This window comes from Pan troglodytes, chromosome 5 (assembly GCF_028858775.2).
Source record: "Pan troglodytes isolate AG18354 chromosome 5, NHGRI_mPanTro3-v2.0_pri, whole genome shotgun sequence".
Classification (NCBI taxonomy): Eukaryota; Metazoa; Chordata; class Mammalia; order Primates; family Hominidae; genus Pan; species Pan troglodytes.
The window spans coordinates 25,271,845-25,289,486 of record NC_072403.2 but is presented as its reverse complement, the minus strand read 5'-3'; the positions used below and the strand labels follow the sequence as shown (position 1 = coordinate 25,289,486).

General features: G+C 38.9%; 1 long non-coding RNA gene across 1 annotated transcript in view; it reads left to right on the top strand.

The window, feature by feature from the left end:
- Positions 1 to 17,642, top strand: part of LOC134810172 (uncharacterized) — a 498,390-nt gene that overhangs the window by 465,199 nt on the left and 15,549 nt on the right. Inside the window, exon 14 of the long non-coding RNA XR_010157579.1 lies at positions 9,368 to 9,959. This is a non-coding gene — a long non-coding RNA (uncharacterized LOC134810172). The remainder of the gene's footprint in view (positions 1 to 9,367; positions 9,960 to 17,642) is intronic.

Below are 17,642 nucleotides of genomic sequence, written 5' to 3'. Positions count from 1 at the left end.
GGCTGGAGAAAGCCCTTCAGGCAAAATGGACTCATTAGTAATGGGGCATGTGCTTCAGAACTCTATTCCAATAACTACTCTGTGATTTACATACTCTGGCATTGGTGAATATGTTATATTTTTTGCACAGCTTATTGGTGGAAAAATAATTCTTTCCTATGCTATTTCATTTTTAGGTGATCTGTATCCAACTTTCTTAGCCTATTGCACATCCAACAGCTTTTCGTAACAAGACTAAAACAAAGCTAATTTTAGCTGGATGAGGATCATAGCCATTTATGGTTTGACACTAGTTAGCCTGAGAAAAGAGATTGAAAGTGACTTCAAGAAGATTGAATATGTTTCAAAACATTTTTATTTCCACATGAGGAGCAAATCTACTATCTATGTGATAGTCTGCAAAGAGAAAAGAATGTCTTTCCAAATCTCTAAATTAAGGATTTTACTTAATGATATCATTTGATATGTAGCTGAAGTTGTTAAAGTTTATCTAATATTTATGGTAACCCCATGGTACGTACAGTATAGAAGAAAGAAAATGGGCTTTGGAGTTGGATCTGAATTGCAAATCCAACTCCTTAACCTCTTAACTACCCACCTACCCAACTCTACCTTTTTCCTTTATCTGTAAAATCAGAATAATAATACCTTATATATAAGATTGTGGCAGTGATTAAATGTTTAAAAGCACATAAAATGCTTAGAACAGCAACTATGGCATAATGCTCATACAGTCATGGCATAAATAGTAATTCTGTTTTGCTTTCTAGTAATCAAATTTTTTATTGGATTGTCATTAACTCACTTCTTTTAAATACTTTCAGTTAAATAGCTATGTATCCTAATAGAATCTTGTTAAAATGATAAACTGTGAAAACATGTCATCTTAGTATCCAAGGTGAATGAATCTAATACTGTATTTTGTTCTTAGTGAAAACTATTACATCAAAGTTCCAATTTTTGTTCTCTAGCTCACAAAAGAAGAAACTCAAACACGTGAAAGTTTCCCTAGTTTCTTCTTCTTGGTTTCCTACATAGTGAGATAGGCAGAACCAAAATAAATGTTTACCATGTTTCATTGTCTTTTTCACCCTATCAGAGGTTTACAATGTGTGCGTCAGAGGTCAAATTAAGTCCAAGGATGTGGCTGTCAGTGACTCAGTCAAGGAGGGGGCATGTAAGCCAACTCCAAGCCCAAGTTGAAGTTAGAAAAACATACCTTTGGAGAGGCCTCGCTTTCCATTTTGCTACCACTTTTCTTATTTCTGGCCTTCTTTTTTGGTCCTCTTTTTACACTCAAACTTTTGTGGTACAGGAACAGAAAACCACGTACTGCATATTCTCACTTATAAACGGGAGCTAACCACTGAGTACACAAAGAAGGGAGCAGACGCTGGGGCCTACTTGAGGGTGGAGGGAGGGAGAAGAGTGAGGATCAAAAAACTACCCATCAAGGGCCGGGCGCGGTGGCTCACGCCTGTAATCCCAGCACTTTGGGAGGCCGAGGCGGGCAGATCACGAGGTCAGGAGATCAAGACCATCCTGGCTAACACGGTGAAACCCGTCCCTACTAAAAATACAAAAAATTAGCCGGGTGCCATGGCGGGCGCCTGTAGTCCCAGCTACTCAGGAGGCTGAGGCAGGAGAATGGCGTGAACCCGGGAGGCGGAGCTTGCAGTGAGCCGAGATCGCGCCACTGCACTCCAGGCTGGGCGACTAGAGCAAGACTCCAACTCAAAAAAAAAAAAAAAAAAGAAAGAAAAGAAAAAAAACTACCTATCAAGTACAATGCTTATTACCATCTGGGTGAAGAAGTAATCTGTATGCCAAACCCCCATGATACGCAATTTACTTATGTAACACACTTGCAAGTTTACCCCTGAACCTAAAATAAAAGTTTCTAAATAAATAAATAAATAAATAAATGGAGGACAAACAACACCAACAACAAGAAAAACATCTTTCGTGGTAAATCATTTCTTGCCCCAGCCTTGTCATCACAGTCGGAAGTGGAGTAGAAAACTGGCCTGAAAAATAACGAGGCAGGTTCTTGTTCTAGGTTGCTTATTAACTACGTAGGTGATCTTACAGAGCAAGCCACTTTTTTGGGTTTCTTAAGTTAGAGAGGCAAATGAGATTTATCAATTTGTGTAAATTTTATTACATTTTGGCATGATATGATACTTACCCTGATAAGGGTTTATGTTGTTTTCTTTGTTATATTTGCATTTCAATCTAAACTTGTAAAGCCTGTCTAGCTAACTGGTTCTAGTTGGGGAAGTGATATAATAATCTATTCCTGGATCTCGACTCCCCGTCTTATGAAAGGTCAGAGTAGTATTAGTTCCCTAGACTGTAGGCAACCTATCAGTGCATCAAAATTATTGGAGGGGATTTGTAAATCTGTAGCTGCTCTACCATTGGAAACTCAGAGTGGCTCAGGCAGGAGGTTGGTGAAAGATCTGTGTTTTTGGCCAAGCGCGATAGCTCATGCCTGTAATCCCAGCGCTTTGGGAGGCCAAGGCGGGTGGATCACCTGAGGTCAAGGGTTCGAGACCAGCCTGGACAACATGGTACCGCATATTCTCACTCATAGGTGGGAATTGAACAATGAGAACACATGGACACAGGAAGGGGAACATCACACTCTGGGGACTGTTGTGGGGTGGGGGGAGGGGGGAGGGAGAGCATTGGGAGATATACCTAATGCTAGATGATGAGTTAGTGGGTGCAGCGCACAACATGGCACATGTATACATATGTAACTAACCGCACATTGTGCACATGTACCCTAAAACTCAAAGTATAATTATAATAAATTTAAAAAAAAAACAGACAACATGGTGAAACCCCGTCTCTACTGAAAATACAAAAATTAGCTGGGCGTGGTGGTTCACATTTGTAATGCCAGTTACTTGGGAGGCTGAGGCAGGAGAATCACTTGAACCTGGGAGGTGGAGGTTGCAGTGAGCTGAAATTGTGGAGATTGTGCCACTGCCTTCCATCCTGGGTGACAGAGTGAGACTCAGTCTCAAAAAAAAAAAAAAAAAAAGTTGTATTTTTAAAAAGAATCACAGATAATTTTGATGCTTACTCAGAGTTGTGAGTCTTAGTGGCTGTGTTAAGCTGGTTGAATTGCCTCCTTCCTCCACATCTACAGAAAACACTGTGTCTTACTGGGTCTTTTAGAAAGCAGATCCTAAGACAAGGAATCAATGTTAACATTTTACTGGGGATGCAAGATCATGGCAATGAAGGTGAGAGTGAAAGATACAGGAAGCAAAGTAAGAATGGAATGCAATGTCTTATCACCTTGGCTACTACTTTATAATAAGCCATAGGTCACTCAATAGAGTTGTTAATTCTGTACATGAGGATTTTGCAGAAAGTTTATAGGGAGAACCTCTCTCCAGAGTAACCCACAGACAGAAAGAATGGGAAATGTATTTGCCTAGTTATCTCCCATCTCTCACTTCTAACTGGCCTAGTTTCACTCCATGAGGAGTTAACTCCCTATCCTCTGGGCTCTGTCATCTGGTTCATTCACCATTTCTCCAGAAACAGATCCTGTATCTCACAGTGTGGTGTTTTACTAAAATACAGTAATGGAAGGGTGACCTGACATGGGTCTTTCTCACTGATAAAATGAGAAAGAGAAAGAGAGAAAGAGAGATAAGTTGAGAGCTTCCGAAAAGATTAACAATATTTGTGTCTCAATATACATAGACATAATCCACTCTTTGGGGAAAGTTATCAGCCCCTCACCTAGGATATGTCATAAAAGCAATTGTCCTAATGAAATGCAAAAGCTGGTTCATTTACAGCACATGCATTAAAATCCATGAGAGAGATTTCTGGGAAGCCCAACTCCAAAGAAAATGGTAATTTCTTGGAAATTTTAATATGTGCATTTGGTATTGGGTATTATTAAGAGAGTGTGAATGGGAATTCAACCGAAAATGATTTCAAGGTCTAAAGTGTCTGCCACAGAAACAAAAATTTCAGGGAAACATTATATTCAAACAGAGCTGCTGGAGTTCATTTAGCTTGTTCACATACAGCTTGAAAGCTGTGTTTGAAATTTGTGCACACATGTAAATTGACAATTAGCCCTTGGCCACGGGTACATCTTAGGCACTAGAAAATCAACTTGTAAACTTCATATCTCATTCCACTCTTTTAACTGGAAGTGAACTATTTGGCCCTCTCTATTTCACTTTACAGGAAGTATATTTATTCCACTTGGGCATAATTTTAGCCCCTGTGCTCGCTCTTTCTTTCTTTCTTTCTTTCTTTTTTTTTGAGATGGAGTCTCATTCTGTCGCCCAGGCTGGAGTGCAGTGGCGTAACCTTGGCTCACTGCAACCTCCATCTCCCCAGGTTCCAGCATTTCTCCTGCCTCAGCTTCCCAAGTAGCTGGGATTGCAGGAGCGTGCCACCATGCCCAGCTAATTTTTGTATTTTTAGTACAGACTGGGTTTCACCATGTTGTCCAGGCTGGTCTCAAACTCCTGACCTCAAGTGATCCACCCACCTCAACTTCTCAAAGTGCTGGGATTACAGGCATGAGCCACCGCACCTGGCCTCCTGTGCTCTTATGTTGAAGTCCAGTCATCACAGAGGTAAGTCAGACCTTTGTCCAATGACTCATGAATACTTTATACTCTTTTCCACACCCTACCTCCCACCCCACCCCCATTTTAAAAAGAATAGGTAGGTAGGAAGTGACACTGATAAAAATTTCTGTCTTGCTAGCCCAGGATGATACAAGCTTATGAATGATAGACATTTATATGCTCTGTATTATATATCTTCTAACAAATTATGTGTTTTCTTTATCTTGAACTATGTAGTTCATTGCTAGCCTCTCTCAAAATGCACAGGGAGAAGAATGATACTTAAATCTTTGTGACCATTTGAAATCTAATTTAAGTATGTATCCAAAAAATTGAGTTATAGTATCACTTAGATTGGGTGCAATCATGTCAAAGATAGTTTATGAATTACAAAGGAATGGGTCATAAAAGAAGAGACTTTCCCCATCCCCCTTGGAGATCTGTTTATTTGGCAATTAACAATGGACTAGAGTATCTTTCTAAAATCGTGTCCCGTGACTTCAGAATTTAATCTAATATTGAATTCATTTTATATATTTTTAACAGCCTGTACTCCATTTAGCTGTCAGAATGAACCTTTTAAAAGGATGAATCACATCTTGATGCTTATGACATCTCAGTACTCTAGTGGTTTCCCATCACATTTTGAATAGAGTCTAAAGTCGGGGGCCTACAGGACCCTATATGATCTGGCCCTTGGCTAGCTTACTAATATGAACATCCAGGACTCTCTTACCCACTCTGCTTCAGCCACACTGAGCTTCCAGAGTGAGACTTAGCAGACTTAAACTAGTGGTTACCAAAAGTAGACAGATTTGAGACATATTTTGGATGCAGAACAGACAGGTCTTACTGACAGATTAAATTGGAAAGTTGAAGAAAAAGAGAAATAAAGAAAACAGAAAACCAAATACCACATGTTCTCACTTATAAGTGGGAACTAAATGATGAGGACTCATGAACACAAAGAAGGGAACAGCAGACACTGGGTTCCACTTGAGGGTGGGGGTAGGAGCAAGGAGGGGAGCAGAAAAGATAACTATTGGGTACATGGCTTAATGTCTGGTTGATGAAATACTCTGTACAACAAACCCCCATGACACAAGTTTACCTGTGTAACAAACCTTCATATGTATCCCTGAACCTGAAATAAAACTTTAAAAAAGGAAAGAATTATTTTGGGTTATAATAGCGACAATAAATAGTAGCTCTTTCTATGAGTATTATCCCACATTAATAAGAACTAGATAAATGATCACGCTGAATATGTGGCAGTGATAAATCCTGCTTTAGTTTGTGTGTTAGGTGCTATATTAGGGTCAGAATTTAGTGTTTTCTTCACCTGTGAGTCAGCAGTTCTCCCAGTTTTATGGATGGCAGAACCGTTTATCTTTGGAAGAGCTGCCACTATTCAAGTTCATGATTTACTTTAGCACTTCTAATATTTCTCGAAGTTGGTTCCCAAGCCACAGCCAATGGAATATTCATTTTAAAATGCAAGCCCAATTCCTCTCTGGAGATAGGACCTAGGAATCTTCATTTTAACTTGTACCCCATGATCCTTATAGATTCTGAGCTTGAAAATCACTGCTTTAACAGGTTTCTTGGGAACTTATATACTTTGTTGGGTTTATTAGAAGTTGAACTTGAGTTGTCTTCACTCCACCTTCACAGAGAAACTGACCGTCTCTCAGACCAAGAAAACATTTAACTGAAAGGCCTGGAGATGATGAATGAGATTGAGTTCCCTTCTCTAGGAAATGGGTTATTTTTCGGACCATGCAGGAAGGGTGTACTTTGGCACCCATTGTCTTGATGTATTGGGAGAAGATGACTCAGATTCATACAGCTGGTACGCTGGTACATTCCTACACTGCTGCTTCAGGGGGATAAACTAGGTTCCCAGAAATTGTGTGGCAGGCTGCGCTCCATCTCTCCTCTAGAACATGCATACTGTCTTAACAACTTATATTTGTTCTGTTTTTTTTTTTTTTTTGACATGCTTTCACAGGGACATAGTGGAATGCCAAGTCCTGATAAAGCCAAGATAAAACAAAAAAGAAAGCAGTTCCATCACCTCTATCCTTCTTTCTTTTCCAGACTTCGTAAAGGTTAGGAAATTCTTGAGGATTTCTTTTTTCATCATATTCAAATATTCTGGTCTCCAATTTTAAATACAAGACAAATCCTTTACAGTCCCAGAAAGGAGGGCATTGACCAGCCCCAGCTCAGTTCCCACCTGGGGAATTCCATACATATACAAATTTAAATTCAATTTACCACATTCACATGAAAAGGGACTGGTTTTCTAAGCCCGATGATGGGAGTGACATTGAATACAAGATTGTGTAGCACTTTAAAGAACTTTCCTTTTATTAGCAGCTCCATAATCACATTAACTTAGTCTGAGAATTCGAACTAATTCTTTCCCTAGAGGCCCGAGCAGTAATAATTGTAGAAATCTGTGAAAAAGGATAAATACAATTCAATAATTATATTGATAAATAAAATGAAAATCAACTAATTGTGTCATTCACTCAGATGCTCGCCTCGGCTGTTGCTGGCTTTCTGCTTCACTGCCTGCTAAACTTTTACTGTCACGCTTCAATAAATTTAATTGTGCAGAATAAATGAGCTAATTTTTGAAGTCACAGGCTCTGTTTGCAAGATAAGGGTGGTGATTTATTGACCTCTTCTAGCGCTGTAAGAGCATCACACTCCTTCTCCACTGACAACTTGGCATCGGCCGTTTTCCTTTCTGCCGGTTCCCCTCACAGCTCTTGCTAGTTCTGTCCTAATCTTCCCTCTCTCCTCTCATCTTCTTTCAAGAAATCACTGGCTGCATATCTTAAACAGTCCGGCAGGCCCTGCTTCCCATTGGTTTCAGAAGAACATTCTGGTCTCTGTAGTAGTTCTTCATAGGGTGATGAATTATTTTTCCATTTCTGCAGCTATCTGAACCTATCCTTCAGAACTAAAGCCTCAGGTTGTGAACTTCTACCTTTCGACATCCCATGGCAAAATCCAGCTCATCTGTAGGTGTGATACAGATAATGGAGACAATGGCTTTTGCTCTTGGACTTAGAACAGTTTCTTGCAACAGGCACACTGATGTCACACCAGATCAAAACTCCTGATTAAACACAATGTTTCAAAGCGAGGTCACTTCCTGCATGTTGGGTTGAGATATGACAACTTAAAATATAACCATTCAAAATGCCAAGAATTATTTGAATAAGCAAAATAGAATTTGCTTGTAATGTAGAGAATATGCCTTGGACCAAATGCCTTAGTGTCTGAAATAGCTTTTATATACAATATCTCCTGAATGATGTACAGTGTATATTAACAACTGACTGTTTCCCATGTAAGCCTCATATTTTTAATACACGCCAAAGAACTTGTATTCATTATACCTTCTCACAGTGTCCGGCTTCTTTGGCAATACCTGGAATTAGTAGGTGTTCAACAAATAATTGATGAATTAACACATTAATTAATGAATACATTGCATTGATATAAAAGTTATATTACATGAATACTTGCATGTATATTTCAGCTTATTATGGGACAATTTGGAAGACATGCAATTTTATGTCAATTTTATGCCAAATGGTAGCATAGTGATCTCTAAGCAGTGGGACCAAATTAGGGTTGAGAAGAAGCCTCTAAAGGGAGAGTAGAAAGATAACTATCTTTTAATAGAGAAGGCCTTGTAAAGCATCATCAGGCATCTAAATGTTATTCCAATTTGTACACAAAGAAACTATGTTTCACAGCATAGCATAGCCATCTATCTACCAAGGGAGTTCCACAGACAGATCTCTCAGAGGGGTCTGTCAACCATCAGCTCACTGTGGGCTCAGTTGTCTGCCTCACCTGGCATGAAGAAAAGCAGTGGAACTATATACTAAGATTTGAGGTTCTTAGTACAATGGCTTCAGTCCTCTGATTATGGAAGCTCAGAGTCACAAATTTACAGCTGGGTAAAAGGGCTAGCAAAATATGAGTGTGTATGTGTGTGTGTGTGTATGTGTGTAAATTAGCTAGATCTCTTGAATATTAAGAAGACAAACACTTTACTTTTCAATTTATCTTTTTCTTTTTTTACTTTCCTTTAACTGCTTTCCTTCTGTTATTTTCCAACCTTGTGCTCCACTGTCTTTTCTCCTTCAAATGGGTGAGATCTCTTTGAAGTCTGAGAATGTGGCTTGAGGAAGGGAAGAGCTGGCTGCAGTGCCGCTCCTAATGAAGGCTTACGTGATAGCATTGCCTTGAAGCTCAGCACTACCTGCCCAGTTAGTTAGACCCAGTCTCCAGGTGTTTGCTTGCAAGAAGTCATAGTGTCATTGCAAATCAGGATAGATTCCCCGACAGGCAGAGAAGAACTTCCCACACTGGTGCTCTTGCTGTCATTGTTACCATCTTTGTTGCAAAAACAATCATTCCTTGATAATACCATGTTTAAAAGAGCCATTGAGTAAGTATAAGATTTTAATTACCTGATGTATCAGCAAAGGACAGAGGTGGGCTCTCATAGTATTGACTATGCCCTATTTTCCTCATGGGAAAATACCCCCTTAAGCTATTAATACAACTGGAAGAACTGCTAGGTCTTTTCTACACAGCTTTCCTCATTCTTGCCAAAGTGTTTATTGAATGCTTAACTAAAACCACTTGTGCTCTTGAACTCTCTTCTTGGAAAAAAGAAAGAAAGAAAAAATACTGAACGATTATTGTTTCTTTCTCAGAGGTACACAAAGAAGGATTACCACAGGAAATCCAGAGAGGCTTTAGAAGACGAGCTTGCGTTGAGATAGAAGCCGGAAGCCCACTTAGCCAACTGCCTCCATGGGACCTCGCATGAGGCAGGCTTATGACAGTAAATGCTACACTGCCCCCAGTGAAAAAGAGAATTTGGCATTCATTCTTCTGAACCCGCCATCCCTCAGCCCTGGCGCCTGGGAATTCTGCGAATCGTTGCCTGTGGCAGTGACACTGATTTGTATCTGGGTATGAACTTAAATGAAAACATGAATTGAACTCATTACTTGAGGAAGGAAACACTGCCAAATTTAACAGGATGAAATTCCAGCAGGGTGTAAGGTTTTATGGGGCTACAGTGGAATATCTCATAGAAAGGTTTCCAGTTCATAAAACACTTTCAAAACATGCTCGGCCCTTTTAAGTTGAAGGGACATTATCATTTCTATCTATGGCATTTCTCTGCAAATTGAACTCAAATATCCTTTGGGCTGACTACACAGAGAACAGAAGAAAGAAGTGGAAGAAACTTGGACTGAAGATTGCCTCCCTGAAAAGGTTTTCTTCAGGCAGAATGAGGTGAGAACAAATGACATCAGAAAATAGCATGTCAGTATACTGCTGCCAGCTCCATATGGTTCAGCTTGTTTTCACAGGTATTTAATTAATTCCACAAACATATATTGAGTATCAGATGTGGGATCCTGTTCAACACATTTGGGGTACAGTAGTCAATTAATCTACTCTCATGGCACATACATGCTGGAAGGAGAGAAAAACAATAAATAAATGAACAAAAGATGCAGTATCAGGTAGTGATCATTGCTATCAAGAAAAATAAAGCAAGAGAAAATGGGATAGAAGGTGTCAGGGGTGCGGGGTGACATTTTACATAGTGTGTTTGGCAAAGGCAATTCTGAGGTGGTGACATTTGAACAGAAGCTTGAATGAAGTGACCTACATGTTGAATCCAGAAAGCTAATTTTATATATATATATATTTGGAAGGGGGCAGGAGATAATAAGCTAGTAAAAGGGTTGGGAAATTATTTTGATTCAAGGATGCCCAGTTAAAAAAACTGTAAGAGACAGCCCCTCTTTTTCTCCCAGTATAGCGCTTTCAGTGGCCATTTGAATAGAGCTCTGCGTGTTTCCTTGGGATTTTCTGGTGTTCATGGCATAACAACCAGCCAGCAGTCTTCTGGCTGGACCACGTTTTACTTGCTAGCAAGGAGCAGAAGCTGTGGAAATTGGCATGTAGAGATGTAAAAGGATTTTATACTTTTCAGCCTGGGCAGAAAATTATAGAGAAAAGTAGGTGGGAGTCAGAAAAACATGAAATGAGAAAGAAAAGCATAATCTGAGTGAGTTCTCTCTCTCTTTTTTTGTTTTCTGTGTTTATCTTTCCACAGCTTTTTCACTGGCTCTGTTAAAAAGCAAATATCACTGCAAACTTCATTTCATTTTCTCTCAACAGATGCAATAAAGCTTGTTAAAATGTTTTTCCCTTATGTCAGGTGCAAACTCCATGTTAGCAGGTTTGAAAACTTTCACATGTTCAGATAGCAATGGAGGTTTTAACTTGGCCAACATCAACAAACAAACCGTGAGTCCCTCACGTGTGCAATGCTTGCATAGAATGAAATTGAGTATGAGCATGTTTGCCAACCCTACTACAAATGGTTTATTTAGAATAGTAGAATGTGGAAAATACAGATTTATTTTTAATAGCTAGTACCATGATGATTATTGATTTTTTCTTCCAGATTATTAAATAGCAAAATTATGCTACATGTTTAAAAGATGTCTGTATCCTGAAAGTACTTATTGTAAGCTTAAGCCCAGTCTTATTTCTAAAAAGATAATTTGTAGGAGGTATAATTTTCATTTGTATTCATGTATATTAATATATTTTTTGGTGTTACACTATTGCATGAGGATAGCTGTAAGGTCAGGATATTTAGGAAACCTCTGAATTGAACATCGAGCTTGTGGATCTAATATTTAAGTAACTGGTTTCTGTCTACGTACTCTTTTCTCTTCCGTGGTAAGCCCTGCAGGCGAGCTCACTTCTCTATGTTCTCAGTTGTAAATGAGGAAAGTAGGAGGAGGTATGGAGCTGGAGGGTAAATGGCAGAATAGAAGACAGAGTGCCATTCTGGGTAAGAGCACCACCTTTTGTGTTTGACAGGCTTGGTTTTAGTCCTGATTTTTCCAGGTCCAAGTATAATCTGGAGCATTTCTCAAATTCACTAAACCTCAGTTTCACCTTCTGTAAAACAAAGCTATTTCATTGAGTTATTTTGGGTTACATATGTAAAATTTACAGCCAAATAGTTAACACTCAAGTCTGTCAAACAATTCCAAATATTTTATAATAAATATATAAAAAAACTTTCACAATTCATGGAATTTACTTCTTGAATAGTTGCCATGGTCTATGGTTATAATGAAATGTACTCTTGGCAGTCCTGGATAGAGAAGCTCTTGAACCACAACCACAACCATTACCTTGGAGATGTCGAAACTGCCCTTTTCCCTGAGACCATCATTAGTGCTTTCCACGAACCTGGATGATAACCTCACGTTCACCTTTCAAAGCCAAGAATAACAAGAGAATTGAATGTAATGATAATGTTTCTTCTTAAAATTATGCCAAATCCAACTTAGTTGATGTGAGTTCTGCTTTTTAAATTAAAGAAAGTACAAAGTCTATTTTGTGGGTTGGCTAAAAGGGCACTGGTTAAAGAAAACAATGGTTATTTGTTTCTCATGTACAAATGATCCACACAGACACATCTTTAGATGAAACCCCAAATTCTTTACTGGTTGGGTTCTACAAAGAGTGACAGTAGTAATTTGGTGAAGCAGCAGGGGACAGAGGACTCTTGGTGGTAAGTTAACTTGATTCTACTTTGAAAACTCTGATTAATTGTGCATAGCTGTGCACATACACACACCACATAAACAAAATTCCTGGAATCTGACTGAACCTTATTAAAGATTCATGTCCCTGTAAGTGTAGAGTATAAATCCTATTTAATGAAAAGAATCCTTGTGCCACTGGTAGTAATGTTGGCTAGTGTTGAGAAGATAAAAAGAAGAGAGGTAAAAATAAGTATAATGATCAGCTTTTTTTGAGAAATTATAATCTATTAAACTCTAATAATAACTCATTATTTTTTCTTAATGAATGCATGCAGAGGAATTCTATTTCTAAGTAAAGAGTTATAATTATATCAAACCAGCACAATGATTTATTGAGTGTTTACTGTGCGGCACAGACTCTGATAGGCACTTTAACCTACACTATTTAATTTAATCCTCACAATGACCCAGAACATAGTATTATTCTCCCTGTTTTCTAGATAGAAAAAATTTTAAAGCCCCCAAATGCACAAGTAGCTCAAACAAGGTCATGTAATAGGTAAGACAGAAAATCTGCATTTGAACCCAGGTCTCATGATTCCAAGTTTCATATTCTACATAAGCATTGTTAGATATGATTTAACAATAATGTATAGGCTTTTTTTTTCATTTCTCCTTTAACAACACAATGACTGTCAAAGAGCTCATAAGAGATTGGTCAGTGAAACCCTTAAGCTTCATTTGGTCCATCTGTAAGAATTTGGCTCAGTAAATTTTTGTCAAGTACATATATAGGGCAGTAATCACTTGAATTATTTCTTGAGCATTTATAAGTAATTGTCCAATGCCATAATCTCCAAAGCTTGTTATCTATTAAACCTAGGTGGAGGATAAGAGCTTAAAATTAGCGTCCGAGCAGAGTCTCTCCACCCACCAGGTCCAAAATTTTCTACCGGTTGCCCATTAATTCTAAGGACAGGACTGGTTACATAATGTTTAAGTCTTTGTGAATACGATGTGGAACCCCTTTGTTTGAAAGTATCAAGAATTTTAAGGCAGCAACAGCAGAGCCTTAAACCAAGCCTGGGGGTCTTTCTGAGCCGGGCCCAGAAACCACTTCCATGTAAAGAGATAGGTGTTTTACCTTAGGACACTCAAATTGCATCCCAAAGAAGTAGAGCCTGATGAAGTTCATTGGTTCAGCAGCATCAGTGAAAAAACTAGAAGGGAGTGTAGACAGTAGCTTAGGAGGAAGTAGAAACCAGCCTGAAGTTTGGAAATCAGATTTATCTCTTAGGGATGGAAGAAGAAAGCAAGGACTCCGTCTTCTGTATACAGCCTTCAAGAGCCATACAGTAGTATGTCTACAAACCTTGCTGAACAGATTATTTTCCTTGGTTAATTTTCATCCCTTTACCTCTTCTTCTGTCCCTAGAGATATGGCATCTTCCCTGCATTGATCCCTAATAATAGTGTCTAAAATGTAATTTGAGGGATTTTTATGGGAATAAGCCTTGTGTCATATTTTTAATGGAATATCCTGTAGGTCTAGGAGGGCAAAGGCCATGCTTGTCTTATTCATTGTCCCATCCCATCCTCAGCACCAAGTACATGCCTACCACATAACAGGGGCTCAATAAATATTTGATGAATAATTGAAACCTTAGATAATTGAAAGAAAGTTGAGGGGAAGAAGTAAGAATGACCGAAAAATTATGCCAGTGAATAAAATGGTAGAAGAATTGTTTCTATTTATAAAACTGTGTAGAAGACCAAGTCAACAATGTCAGTTTTTTTAAATTGTAAATCTAATGACAGCAATGCTATCTCTACATCCACATAGCCTACTTATTTGCTTTTTTTTTGTTTTTGTTTTTATTTTACCACAAGGAACTGCTTTTGCAATAAGTAAAGTCAATGAAGAAAGTAAGAGGATTGCAAAGGTTTCCCCGCTGATTCTGCCAACAGAAATGTTTTTATTGTGCTGCTTTGGGTGAGTAGGATGAGTTAGGCTCAAAACTAAAATCAGATGAATGAAAGTTTGTGTGCATGTGCATGTGTTTATTCACACACATGCATATGCACACACACACACAGTGGCCCTCATTAGTAAATTATTTGAAAAACAAATGAAGCAGAGGTAAAATTTGGAAGATGAAATAGATAATATGCCCTTTGTGCTACAGAACGTACCATGGTATATCAGAAAAGCAAACAGGCAAGTCCAGAAAAACTTGGAGACCTCAGGAAGCCACCAGCATACACAGAGGACTGAAGTTGCATTTTTTCTTCTCTTCCCCAAACGTTCAGTCCAATAGCAACTAATCCTAGGGAACTAAAAATATACGAAGTGTACAGTAACTCCCTTCTTTGGCTCTTTCTATAATGTATACAAATCTGACTGATAAAAGGCCCAATTCACTCAGCAGAGAGCTGGCTTCTGTCTGATGGAATTTCACTGTGGAGTTTTCACAGTGAGAGCAGTTGGAGCCTTTGTATCTCCCATCCTTCTCTGTGGGAGACACAGCCTCATGGATCTGAGCGATAGCAATGAGCAGTCTGGGACAAGTCAGTCACTGTGTCTGCAGGCATCTGACAGGAGGAGAATATGATTGCAGCAACATGTTGGGGAAATCTGGCTTTCTCCCTCAAAGCCCTCTTTATTCTAAGGTTACCTGGCATTGCATAAGAGCCAAGCGGGCAAATTAAATTCCTTCTATTCAGCCTTGCAGAGAGGTGAAAAAACTCATCTCCTGGCTGGCAGTATTTGTTGTTGGCTCTGCCCTTTCCAGTGGCAGGCAGTTGGGCATCCAATAGCCAGATTGGTCAAGAGTACTGTTTTTTTTATATTTATTTATATCTGGACTTTATTTAATTCCTTCAAGATTTTCTGAATTAATTTTAGGCCCTGTGTTTGTGTAATTAGACTAATTTCCACAGCTATGATTCCATTTATGACCTTGTATTTCTCTGTCTCCAAAAGAACTTGTATCTAGGATGACCATAGCATCAGGTATTTCTTCAATTTTTGTACACTTCATTTTTTCAGTTTCTGCATTCAGAATTATTCAAATAATTGTCTTGTTACTTTTGAAACCTTTGGCCTAGTAATCGCTTGGGGTCTGGGGTAGGTTGGGGAGTACATTCTGTGCCAGTTACAGTGGTTGCTATCATTGTCTTGTGTTTTGATTTGTTCTTACAATGGCTAGGTTGAGATTAAAATATCGCAAAGTGAAATTATGTTCACAAAAGGAGGAAAGATCTTCAAAGTTAGTTCAAGTCATTGGTTGATCTGGCAAGCCTATGTTGAACCAGTTGTACAAATTTGCAGATTCTGCTAACAGCTATAATTTCTTAGGTGAAAGAGCCACAGGTTAGCTAACATCCCTAAGTAAATTCAAATTTTTACCCGAAGAAATCAGAGGCTTGGGTTAAGAGAGGACTTCCAGGGCAAGTGCTATGATCTTTAAGAAATCACAGAGCATGGGAGAATAGACTAGAGGCAGGCAGTCAGGCAAATGTAACTCTTCTGAGAGACAGAGAAGAAAGAATGAAAAAGGGGGCGGAAGAATGGAAGGATGGAAGGAAAGAAGGAAGAAGGGGGAGGCAAAGAAGAAAGGAAGGAAGGAAGGAAAAAGAAAGGAAGAAAGAGAAAGGGAAGAGAAAGAAGAAAAGAGGAAGGGAGGAAGGAAGGAAGAAAGGGAGGAAGGAAGGAAGGGAGGGAAGAAAGCAAGGAGGGAGGGAGGAAGGAAGGAAAGAAGGAAGGAAGAGAGGAAGGAGAGGGAAGGAAGGAAGGGAGAAAAGAGAGAAAAGGAGAGGAGGGAAGAGAAAGAAGGAAAGAGAAGGAGAAGGAAGAAAGGAGGGAAAGGAGGAAGAAAATAATACAAAGAACAAAACTATTAATTTGACATTAGCTCAAGAGAAAATTCTAGATTGGATTAATAAGATGATGTTTTGTAAGCATTTAAAACATTCAGATGGGAAGAGTGTATCTTGGCTTCAGCAAGACATATGACATTGTGTTTTTTATATGCTTACTATCATACAATTATGTACAGTAGTAGATAATGAAACAGAACAAACTCATTGAGTGCTGTGTATTCATGGTAGGATGCCACAGTCTGTCTCCTTGACCCTGTCCTGTTACACATCTTAGTAATCAATTAATTGGGCTGGGTGCGGTGGCTCAGGCCTGTAATCACAGCACTTTGGGAGGCCAAGGCGGGTGGGTCACCAGGTCAGGAGTTTAAGACCAGCCTGGCCAAGATGGTGAAACCCCGTCTCTACTAGAAATAAAAAATTAGCCAGGTATGCTGATGGGTGCCTGTAATCCCAGCTCCTCAGGAGGCTGAGGCAGGAGAATCACTTGAACCCAGGATGCGGAGATTGCAGTGAGCCAAGATCATGCCACTACACTCCAGCCTGGGTGAAAGAACAAGACTCCATCTCAATAATAATAATAATCTTCAATTAATTGAATAGGAATAGCAAGGTGGTTAAGAAGACGAATTCTGGAGCAAGAGTGTCTGCACTGAAACCTGACTCTGCTACTTATTATCTTTGTGACCTTAGGCAATCTCCTTTACCTTGTTGTATCTCAATTCCTTCATCCTCAAAATGAGAATAGTCATAATATTCATCTCATAATTTTATTCTGAATATTGAATTTAAAATGCTTAGAATAAGGACTGGCATATAAGAAGCACTAAGGGTTAGCTAATATCAACATCAATAATAATAATACAGAGATGATATGCTTATTAAATTTAATAAAGAGCAGAGGTTGGGAGAAACAATGACATTGTGAGATATAAACTCACACTAACAAGATGATATTTAAGACAGAGAGATGTGAAGTTCCATCCCCAAAAGTTAACTGGATTATAGTTGACTTCCATCTCAAAGTGAGCCATTTATTCTTTGGTCTTTAAACACCAACCAGGCACTAGCCACAGTGTAAAGTGCTGTTAAAGAGGAGAGTGAGAGCAAGAGGGAGATTCAGTTTGAGGCTGCATCAATGGGATTCACGGGAATATATGCTCCCAACCAAGTAATCTGCTGCCCTGGTCAACTACATGTTGAGAACTGGATTCAATTCTAGCTAACACATTGTAAGACACTGGCAAACTGCCAAGTGTCCAAAGAATATCAGTCAACGTGGTGAGGGATTCCTAACCATGACTTGTAAGAAAAAATCAGGGATGTGTGAACTGGAAAGAGTAAGGGTAAGAAGACTAACAATAAGTTTATTGGACTGGTCTAAGTGTATGGCTATTGTCCCAGTATAATTGCAATTTGCATTGTATTTCACTCTCAAAAGTGCCCTAATTTGACAATAAAAATATGATCTCTCTAATGATGGCTTCCAAACATTTGGAGAGGATGTATTATACTT